Source organism: Tamandua tetradactyla, chromosome 4 (assembly GCF_023851605.1).
Source record: "Tamandua tetradactyla isolate mTamTet1 chromosome 4, mTamTet1.pri, whole genome shotgun sequence".
NCBI classification, from domain to species: Eukaryota; Metazoa; Chordata; class Mammalia; order Pilosa; family Myrmecophagidae; genus Tamandua; species Tamandua tetradactyla.
In genome coordinates, this window is record NC_135330.1 from 92259582 (window position 1) to 92270800 (window position 11219).

Below are 11219 nucleotides of genomic sequence, written 5' to 3' on the forward strand. Positions count from 1 at the left end.
ATAACAGTCGATAGGTATATATCTCTCTGCATGTCTTCTCCAGCACCTGTATACTTCTGCTCATTTTCTGAATAGATTTATTTTCATGTCTACAATTCATCATATGTGTACAATCAATTGTTACCAATATGGTTACCAATATGATCACACACTCATGCATTCACTACCACAATCTATATATGAATACATTTCCATTTCTTCCACAAAGAAAAAAGAAGAGAAAAGAGGGGAAAAAACAGAAAGAAAAAGGAAAAAAAAAGAGAAACAACAACAGCAAGAATCCCATAATCCTCCCTGATATCCCCCTCCCTCTCACATTTAGCTTTGGCTTATTGCCTTTGATACAATTAATGAAAGAACACTATAATGTTACCGTTAACCATAGACCTTCAATTGTGATAATTGTGTTTTTACCTTATACCATCCCATTTCAACATCTTTCAATGGTGACATTCAATCGTTTTCCTCCAAGTAAAAATTTCCCTATATTTACACATTTTAATGACCATCATTGTCCACCTAGGATTCACTATGTCATATAGCCCCAAATTTGATCCCCTTTCCTTCTGGTTCATACGTGAGCATAGCCTTCTTCTTTCAACCATTCACACATTGCTTTGTTCATTATAGTTACAATATTGTGCAACCATCACATACTATTGTATTATCCATTTCTGGGTCTCTACAATCGATTATGTTGAACGTTCTGTACTCCTTCAACATCAAGTGCCCAACTTTACCCCTTTCAATCTCCTGATAACCTGTGTACTCAATTTTAACTCTCAGAGTTTGCTCATTCCCATTCATTAATATTAGTGAGACTGTACAGCATTTGTTCTATTTTGTCTGGTTTATTTTGCTCAACATAATTTCCTCGAGGTTCATGCACATTGTTATATGCTTCATAACATTATTTTGTCATACAGATGCATAATATTATATCATATGTGTATCCCACAGTTTTTAAGCCATTCTTCCATTGATAAGTGTATTAGTTTGTTAAACTTCCAGAATGTAATATACCAGAAATGGAACAGTTTTTATAAAGGAAATTTAATAAGTTAAAAGTTCAGAGTTCTAACTTATAAAAATTCCCAAACTAAGGTATCCAGTAAAATATACCTTAATTCAGGAAAGGTCAGTGGGTCTGGAACACCTCTGTTAGTGAGAAATACACATGGCTGGCATCTGATAGAGTTTATGACTTTTGGTTTAAAACAACTACCCCGTGGGCATTTTCTTTCTTCATCACAAAATATTTCTGCTTGTGTGTGCTCTCTCACTTCTGCTCTCCAACCATATGCATCATCTCTGCTCAATTCTCTCCAAGATGTTCCTTTTAAAGAACTCAAACTAATCAAGACCCTCTGTGAATGGGTGGAGTCATGTCTCCTTCTAATCAAAAGGTCACATCCACAATTAGAAATGCCACATCTTCCTGAAGATAATTTAATAGAAAGGTGACAGAGTTGGGTGTGTCATGACTCTGTGGAGATAATCTAATAAAAATTTTCTGCCCGGACTTCCGGAGAAGATGGCGGCTTAGTAAGACGCGCGGGTCTTAGTTCCTCCTCCAGAAAAGCAACTAAAGAAACAGAAACAATACAAAACAGCCCCCGGAGCCACGACAGAGACCAAAAAGACAGCGTACCCCATTCTGGAACGGCTGAACGGGCAGGGAGAATTCGCTGCGGTGAGATACCCGAGGGGCGCGCGTTTTCCCGGATGGGGGGCTGGTGACTGGGGTCTCCTCCACGCACGTGGCTCCCCGATCTGACTGGGAACATTGGATAGCGGGGCCCTCCCGCCACGCTTGGCGTCTCGGGCCAGCTGGGCAATTTGGACCGGCACTCCCGCAAGCCGGCGGCCGGCGACCCCCCCTCCACGCACGGTTTCCCGGGCCAACTGTGAGATTCGGATTGGCAAATTAAAGGAGCCACAGCATCTTTTACTGGTGGGACCCGCAGACAGACAAGCGCCACGAGCGCCACCTACTGGGCAGGAAAAGAAAAACAGAGCCCAGAGATTTCACAGAAAAACCTTTCAACCAGCCAGGTCCCACACCCAGGGAAATCTGATCAAATGCCCAGACACCAGCAGAAAATAATGGATGATGCTCGGAAAATTGAAGATATGGCCCAGTCAAAGGAACAAACCAATAGTTCAAATGAGATACAGGAGCTGAAACAACTAATGCTGAATATACGAACAGAAATGGAAAAACTCTTCAAAAACCAAATCAATAAATTGAGGGAGGACATGAAGAAGACATGGGCTGAACAAAAAGAAGAAATAGAAAATCTGAAAAAACAAATCACAGAACTTATGGGAGTGAAGGACAAAGAAGAAAAAATGGAAAAAACAATGGATACCTACAATGGTAGATCTAAAGAGACAGAAGCTACAATTAGTGAACTGGAGGATGGAACATCTGAATTCCAAAAAGAAACAGAAACTATAGGGAAAAGAATGGAAAAACTTGAACAGGGGATCAGGGAACTGAATGACAATATGAAGCGCACAAATATACGTGTTGTGGGTATCCCAGAAGGAGAAGAGAAGAGAAAAGGAGGAGAAAAACTAATGGAAGTAATTATCACTGAAAATTTCCCAACTCTTATGAAAGACCTAAATTTGCAGATCCAAGAAGTGCAGCGCACCCCAAAGAGAATAGACCCAAATAGGCATTCTCCAAGACACTTACTAGTTAGAATGTCAGAGGTCAAAGAGAAAGAGAGGATCTTGAAAGCAGCAAGAGAAAAACAATCTGTCACATACAAGGGAAACCCAATAAGACTATGTGTAGATTTCTCAGCAGAAACCATGGAAGCTAGAAGACAGTGGGATGATATATTTAAATTACTAAAAGAGAAAAACTGCCAACCAAGACTTCTATATCCAGCAAAATTGTCCTTCAAAAATGAAGGAGAAATTAAAACATTTATAGACAAAAAGTCACTGAGAGAATTTGTGACCAAGAGACCAGCTCTGCAAGAAATACTAAAGGGAGCACTAGAGTCAGATACGAAAAGACAGAAGAGAGAGGTATGGAGAAGAGTGTAGAAAGAAGGAAAATCAGATATGATATATATATAATACAAAAGCCAAAATGGTAGAGGAAAATATTATCCAAACAGTAATAACACTAAAAGTTAATGGACTGAATTTCCCAATCAAAAGACATAGAATGGCAGAATGGATTACAACCCAGCAATACCACTGCTAGGTATCTACTCAAAGGACTTAAGGGCAAAGACACAGACGGACATTTGCACACCAGTGTTTATAGCAGCATTATCTACAATTGCAAAGAGATGGAAACAGCCAAAATGTCCATCAACAGACGAGTGGCTAAACAAACTGTGGCGTATACCTACGATGGAATATTATGCAGCTTTAAGACAGACTAAACTTATGAAGCATGTAATAACATGGATGGACCTAGAGAACATTATGCTGAGTGAGTCTAGCCCAAAACTAAAGGACAAATACTGTATGGTCCCACTGATGTGAACCGACATTCGAGAATCAGCTTGGAATATATCATTGGTAACAGAGACCAGCAGAAGTTAGAAACAGGGTAAGATAATGGGTAATTGGAGCTGAAGGGATACAGACTGTGCAACAGGACTAGAAACAAAAACTCAAAAATGGACAGCACAATAATACCTAAGTGTAACGTAACTATGTTGGAACACTGAATGAAGCTGCACCTGAACTATAGTTTTTTGTTTGTTTGTATCTTTTGTTTTTGTTTTTTTCTTTTTCCTTTTTTTATATATATATATTTTTATTAGTATTATTATTTTAACTCTCTTCTCTATATTAGCATTCTATATCTTTTTCTGCTGTTTTGCTAGTTCTTTTCCTAAATCGATGCAAATGTACTAAGAAATGATGATCATACATCTATGTGATGATACTAAGAATTACTGAGTGCATGTGTAGAATGGAATGATTTCTAAATGTTGTGTTAATTTCTTTTCTTTTTTTTTGATTAATAAAAAAAAAATTTTTCTGCCCTACGGTATTGAATCAAGATTAAAAGTAAAAGCTGTATCCAAAATATAAGCTCAGGAATTGAATACGATTTTTCTAGGGTATAAAATCATTTAAAAACAGCACAATGGACATTTATGCTGTTTCCATCTCTTAATAATCATGATTAATGCAAATATAAACATTGGTGTGGAAATGTCCAATTGTGTCCCTGCTTTCAGCTCCTCTGAGTATATACCTCATAATGGGTTTGGATAATCATAGAGCATTCTATACTTAGCAGTTTTCAGAATGAACTAGTGTACCTATTTCTCCACATCCTCTCTAGGTGGCATGATACTGGCATAAATATATTTTAATGGAGTTATTATCTTTTTGTTGTTAAGTTGTAGTATCTCTTTATATATTCTGGACATTAAACCCTTAGCTGATATGTGGTTTCCAAATATTATGTTCCTTTTCATAAGTTGCTTTTTTACTTCCCTGAGAAAGTCCTTTGATGCAAAAAAGTATTCAATTTTGGTTATCTATTTTTCTTTCATTGCCTACACTTTAGGTGTAAAGTCGTGGGAGCCATTTCTTATCAAAAGTTTCCTAAGATATTTCCCTACATTTTCTTCCAAACATTTTATGGTCTTAGGTCTGATGTGTAGGTCTTTAATCAATATTGAGTTTCTCTTTGCATAAGGTGTGAAGTACGGGTCCTTTTTCATTCTTTTGAGTATGGAAATCAAGTTCTCCAAGAATCAGTGTTAATGAGGTTGCTTTTTCCCAGTTGAGCTGAATTGACCACCTTATCAAAGATAAGTGACCATATATAAGAGGGTCCACCTCTGAAGCTGAGCTCAATCCCATTGGTCAGTGCATCTATCTTTATTCCAGTATCATGCTGTATTGACAACTGCAGCTTTGTAATATGCTTTAAAATCAGGTATTGTGAGAGCTCTCTCTTTGTTTTTCTTTTTAAAGATATTTTTAGGCATATGGTGCCCTGCCCTTCCAAATAAATTTTTTTTTTTATTTCTGCAAAGTAAGTTCTTGGGAATTTAATTAGTATTACATTGAATCTACAAATCAATATGGATAGAATTGGCATAATAATTATATTTAGCTTTCCAATCCATAAACATGGTATGTCCTTCCATTTATTTAGGTCTTTCTTGCTTTCTTTTAGCAGTGGTTGGTAGTTTTTTGGGTATGGGCATTTTATGTTCCAGAGTAAATTTATTCCTAGTTATTTGATTCATTTGGTTGCTATTGTAAATGTAATTTTTTCTTGATTTCCTCCTCAGAATGCTCAATTCTTGCATATAGAATCTACTGATTTTTGCTTGTTGATCTTGTGTCCTGCCACTTTGCTGTACTCATTTATTAACTCTAGCAGCTTCACTGTACATTTATCAGTATTTTCTACATATTGGATCATGTCATCTTCAAAGAGTGAGAGCTTTATTTCTTCCTTTCCAACTTGGATACCTTCTATTTCTTTTTCTTGCCTGACTGCCCTAGCTCAGACTTCCAGTGCTATGTTGAATAATAATCTTGGCAGTACGCATCCTTCTGATTTTACAAAGAAAACTTTCAGTCTATCCCCATTGAGCATGATGTTAGCTGTGAGTTTTTCATGTATTCCCTTTATAATTTTGAGGATGTTTCCTCCTAGTCCTATCCCTTGAAGTGTTTCCATCAAGAATGATCATTGAAATTTGTCAAACGCCTTTTCTGCATCATTTGAGGTGATCATGTGATTTTTCTGCTTTGACTTATTGATATGGTGTATTATATTAATTGATTTCTTTTGTTGAGCCAGTCTTGCATACCTCTGATAAACCCCAACGGATTCTGGTGTGTAATAATTTTAATGTGATGCTGGATTTGATTTGCAACTATTTTGTTGAGGATTTTTGCAGCAATACTCATTAAAGAGATTACTCTGCAATTTTCTTCACTTGTAGCATCTTTGCCTGGTTTTGGTATCAAAGTGTTATTAGATTCATAAAATGAGTTGGGTGATTTTCCATCCTCTTCAATTTTTTGAAGAGTTTGAGCAGAATTGCTACAATTTCTTTCTTGAATACTTAATAGAAGTCACATGTAAAAAGACCTGGTACTAGACTTTTATTTATGGCAAATTTTTCTACACTCAATCAATATTTCTACTTATGATCAGTTTGTTGATGTATTCTATTTTATCTAGATTCAAGGCTGGTTGTTCATGCTTATCTAGGAATGTGCTTATTTCATCAAAGTACCTAGTTTATTAGCATATATTTGTTCATAGTATCCTCTCATAAACATTTTTATTTCTACCCAGGAAAAGTTATGTTTGCTTTTCTATTTCTGATTTATTTTCATCCTTTCTCTTTTTTCTTTGTCAGTCTTGCAAAGGGTCCCTTGATTTTACTGACATTCTCAAAAAAACAACTTCTGGTGTTATTGATTTTCTGCATTGTTTTCATGTACTCAGTTTCATTTATTTCTGTTCTTATTTTTGTTCTTTTCTTCCATTTATTTTGGGAATTGTTTCCTTTTCTTTCTCTAGTTCCTCTAAATGAGCAGTTAGTTCCTCAATTTTTGCCCTTTCTTCTTTTTTTAATATAAGCATTTAGGGCAATAATTTTCCCTCACCACATTCCCTTTGCTGCTTTCTATAAATTTTGATATGCTATGTTTGCAGTTTCATTTGCCTTGAGATAATTATTGATTTCTCTTGTAATTTCTTTCTTGACCCACTGGTTGTTTAAAAGTGTGATTTAGCCTCCATGTGCTGGTGAACTTTCCAGCTTTCTGCCTCTTACTGCTTTCCAACTTCATTCCATTATGGTTTTAAAAAGTGCTTTGCAGAATTTCAGTCTTTAAAATGTATTGAGACTTGATTTGTGACCCAAAATTAGGTCTATAGTGGAAAATGACCACCTGAGCACTTGAGAAAATTGATTATCCCGGTGTTGGGTGCAATGTTCTGCAAATGTCTGTTAAGTCCAGTTCATTTATTATATTATTCTAGATATTTGCATCCTATTTATACTTGGCTTCAGTTTGTTAAAGCTGCCTGAATGCAATATACCAGAAGCAGAATGGCTTTTAAAAAGAATTTATTAAGCTGAAAGTTTATAGTTCTAAGGTCATGAAAATGCCCAAATTAAGGCACCAACAAGAGGTTACCATCATTCAAGAAAGGCTAATGCAATCTGGAACACATCTGTCAGCTGGGAAGGCAAGTAGCTGGTGTCTGCTGGAGTCTCTGGTTTCTGAACACCTCTGTCAGCTCGGAAGGCACATGGTGACATATACTAGCTTTCTCTCCTGAATTTATCAATGACTTCCCTGGGGGCATTTCTTTAATCTCCAAAGATCCCTGGTTGTGTGGGCTTTGTCGGCCCTGAATTCCAAAATGGTACCCTCTTAAAGGGCTACAGTAAGCAACCCCACCTTGAATGGTTTGAAACACATTTCTATGGAAACCACCTAATCAAAAATTACCACCCACAATTGGGTGGGTCACATCTCCATGGAAACAATAAAACAAAATCTCACTCAGCACTACTGAATGAAGATTAAATAAAATGTTTTTTCTATCTAGATGCTCTATCTATTGATAAGAGTGTTATATTCAGGACTCCAACTATCACTATAGAAGTTTCTACTTCTCCCTTAAGTGATCTCAATGTTTATCTTATTTATTGTGGGGCACCTCAGCTCAGGGCATAAATATTTATGATTTCTTTGTCTTCTTGATGGATTGGCCCTTTTTAATTCTCTGACTTTTTTATTATATTAGACTTGAAGTCTAATTTGGATGATATTAGAATAGCCACCCCTATTAATTTTTGTCTGTTGTTTGCAAAACTATATTTCTCCAACCCTTCATTTTCAACCTGATTTTGACCTTGGGCCTTAAGTGAGTCTCTTGTCAACACCATATAGATGGATCCTGTTAATTTTTAATCCATTTTGCCAATCTATGTCTTTTGATTATGAAGTTATATATTAATATTTAATTTTATTACTGTAAAGATAGTACTATCTTCAACCATTTTTATCTTATCTGTCATCTCATTTTTTCTCACTTTATATCCTATTTGTTACTCTAATGCTAATCTTCATTCCTACACTCTTCTACAAACCTCTCCCTTTTCTTTTCATTCTCTTTAATGTTTCTTGTAGAGCAGGTAGTTTGTTCATAAATTCTCTCAGTGTTTGTTTACCTGTAAATATTTCAAAATCTCCCTCATTTTTAAAAGGCAGTTTTACTAAGCATAGAACTCCTGATTGGCAGTTCTTCTTTTTCAGTATCTTAAATATATCATACCACTGCTTTCTCACCTCCATGGTTTGGCTGTGAGTTCAACACTTAGTCTTGTCGCTTCCCTTGCATGTGATAGACTGCTTTTCTCTTGCTGGTTTCAGAATTCTTTTTGACTTTGGCATTTGACAATCTGAGTAGTGAGTGTTTGGAATAGGTCTATTTGGATCTATTCTATTTGGGATATGCTTCAATTTTGGATGAAGTTTTAGGTCTTTCATAAGAAAATGGAAATTTTCAATAATTATTGTCTCCATTGTTCTTTCTGCTCCTTTCCCCATCTTTTCTCCTTCTGGGACTCCCATAACATATATAATCATGTGCTTCATGCTGTCATTAATTTGTATGAGACCCTGCTCAAATTTTTCCATTCTTTTCCTTATTTGATCTTTTGTGGGTAGGGTTTTAGATGTTTGAATTATTTCACTAATCCTTTTCTCTGCCTTTTCAAATTTGCTGCTGTATATTTCCATTGTGTTTTTCATCTCTTCCATGGTGACTTTCATTCCTATAAGATCTGCCAGTTCATTTTTCAAGCATTTGGGTTCTTCTGTATGAACAACTTATATATTCTTCATATCCTTCCTCTCCTTTGTCATATTTTCCTCCAACTCATTAATTTGATTCAGAAAATTTCTTTGAACATCCTTAATTAGTTATTTCAACTCCTGTATCTCAGTTGAGGTGTTAGTTTACTCTTTGATTTGGCCATAATTTTGTTTTTCCTGATTTGAGTGATGATTTTTAGCTGTTGTTTAGCATCTGATTTTCTTACTCAGTTTATTCTGGAGGTTGTTTCTCTCTTTTGCCTATGGTTTTCTTGTACTTTTTTCTCTAATTGTTCATCTTTCTCACAAGCCAATTGTCAGATTGGCTCTGTCCCCCAGTATCCCCCAAAGCTGGGCTTCCACCTCAGGCTGCCTCAGAGATATTAGGTAGGCACTGTGCATGATAGCTCTGTTTTTTCACCTGCCCACAAAAGCTTTGTTTGTTTTAGGGCTCTCTATTAACAATTGCATCATCCATATCTCTCAGCCAAAACTGATGTAGGTTTCTGTGAAGGGGATCTATACCAGATTCAGTGGTCCTGAGATAGATTCTGTAAAGTCTCTGAAAATCCTTTCAATTCTCTCTCACTTTCCTGTCTGCCTAGGAGTGGGTGCTGTTAAGTAATTCAATTATCCTCAGAAAATGTTTACCCTTTTGTGTCCAGGCTGTATCTGACTGAGAAGATTTGAAACCATGAGTTTCCTGTGCCCTTACTTTGCCAAAGAAACTTTGACTCAATATGGGGCTATGTCACTGTGCTGCATTAAAACCATTATGTATCCCAGAAAAGCCTGTCCTCTTAATCTTAATCCAATCTTGATGGGGCAGACCTATTGTTTTAGTGGGCCCTTTCAACTAGGTTGTCTCCATGAATACAACCTGCCCATTTGACTGGATGGAAATGTGACCCCAACCATTCAGAATGGGCCTTAAGCATTTTAGTGGAGCTTTGTATACTTGTACAAGGAGAATAAAAGGCATAAAACAAAGAGAGCCCAGAGCCAACACGGAGAGCAGAGATGAAACCAGGCCCAGTTGTTTGGAGATGCTATGAAATTAACTCCAGAGTTTGCCTGAAGAAGCTAAGAACAGATTCATAGATTTTTGGAGATGCTGATGAGCCATTTGAAACCAGAAGCTGGAAGAGAAGGACAGCAGACATTACCAATGTGTCTTGCCATACACTAGAGAACCCTGGACTTGATTGGCCTATCCTTTTGTGTGTATGTGCCTTAGTTTGGATATTTTCATGGCCTTAGAATTGTAACTTATAACTTAATAAATCTCCTTTATAAAAGCCAATCCTTTTCTAGTATATTTTATTCTGGCAACGTTAGTAAACCAAAAGAATTCCCCAATTTATTTGTGAAAGAGGACAACCCCAGCTCTCCTGTCTCCCAGGCAAGGGTCAAGCTGTCCATGAAAATTTCCCTGAGGAGTTGTAAAGGGCATTTGGACCCAGGACTGGAAACACAGCCTCTGCCATGTTACTCAGATTTTTACCCCTCACTGTTCTGGGTCCTGAAATATTCTCTATCACCCAGGTCTCCAAATAATGGAGCCCTGTCTCATTTCACTGAGAGGTTTTATAACCTGTGTCCCTGATCAAAGATGAGAAGGGCTATTTCTGTACCCTTCCCATACTGAGAATGAGTGAGGGGAAGGTGAAAAAACAACCAATTTGAGACAGACTTTTCCTTTCAATCTTTTTTTCTTTTTTGACTCAGGAATTATAAGGTCCTTCTCCAGTCTACATCTCTCTTCAGAGTTCCAAATAATTCAAAATTGTCCTTTTTTCTCATTGAATCTCTCTAGGGAGAGACTTTCAGTAGCTGTTTATGTCACCATATTGATAATGTCATCCCATAAAAGTGTTAATTCTTGAATGGTAAATTTTGGTTTCCTTGTTGAAAATATTCTGTGTTTTCAAAGCAGGAATTCATATTATTTTTCACTGAAAATTAATTAGATGTTGAAGAAACTAACTCTGATTATAAATTTTGGGAGTAATTCACATGGAACATTATCATTTCCTTTAAGTTAGAAAAACACTTTTTAAAACATGTATTTTGGTGTGCACAGGTAGTTCAGTTTTAGAAGGCTTACCTTGTATGTGGGATACTTGGGTTTGACTTCCAGGCCACACATCCTGTCCCCCCAAAAAATATATATATGTTATTCCTGCTCACAAACTTATACTTATATTTTAGTAGTATTAGAAAATGAAATAGTCACCAACTTCTTCAAAGTGTTCCTGAGTTCACAAGTAGATATTTTAACTGTCCTGTTTATTTTCTCCATTGAGAATTATGCTTAACCTTTTATTTAACCTAATATATTTTTATAAAGATAGGTATTTGTAGAC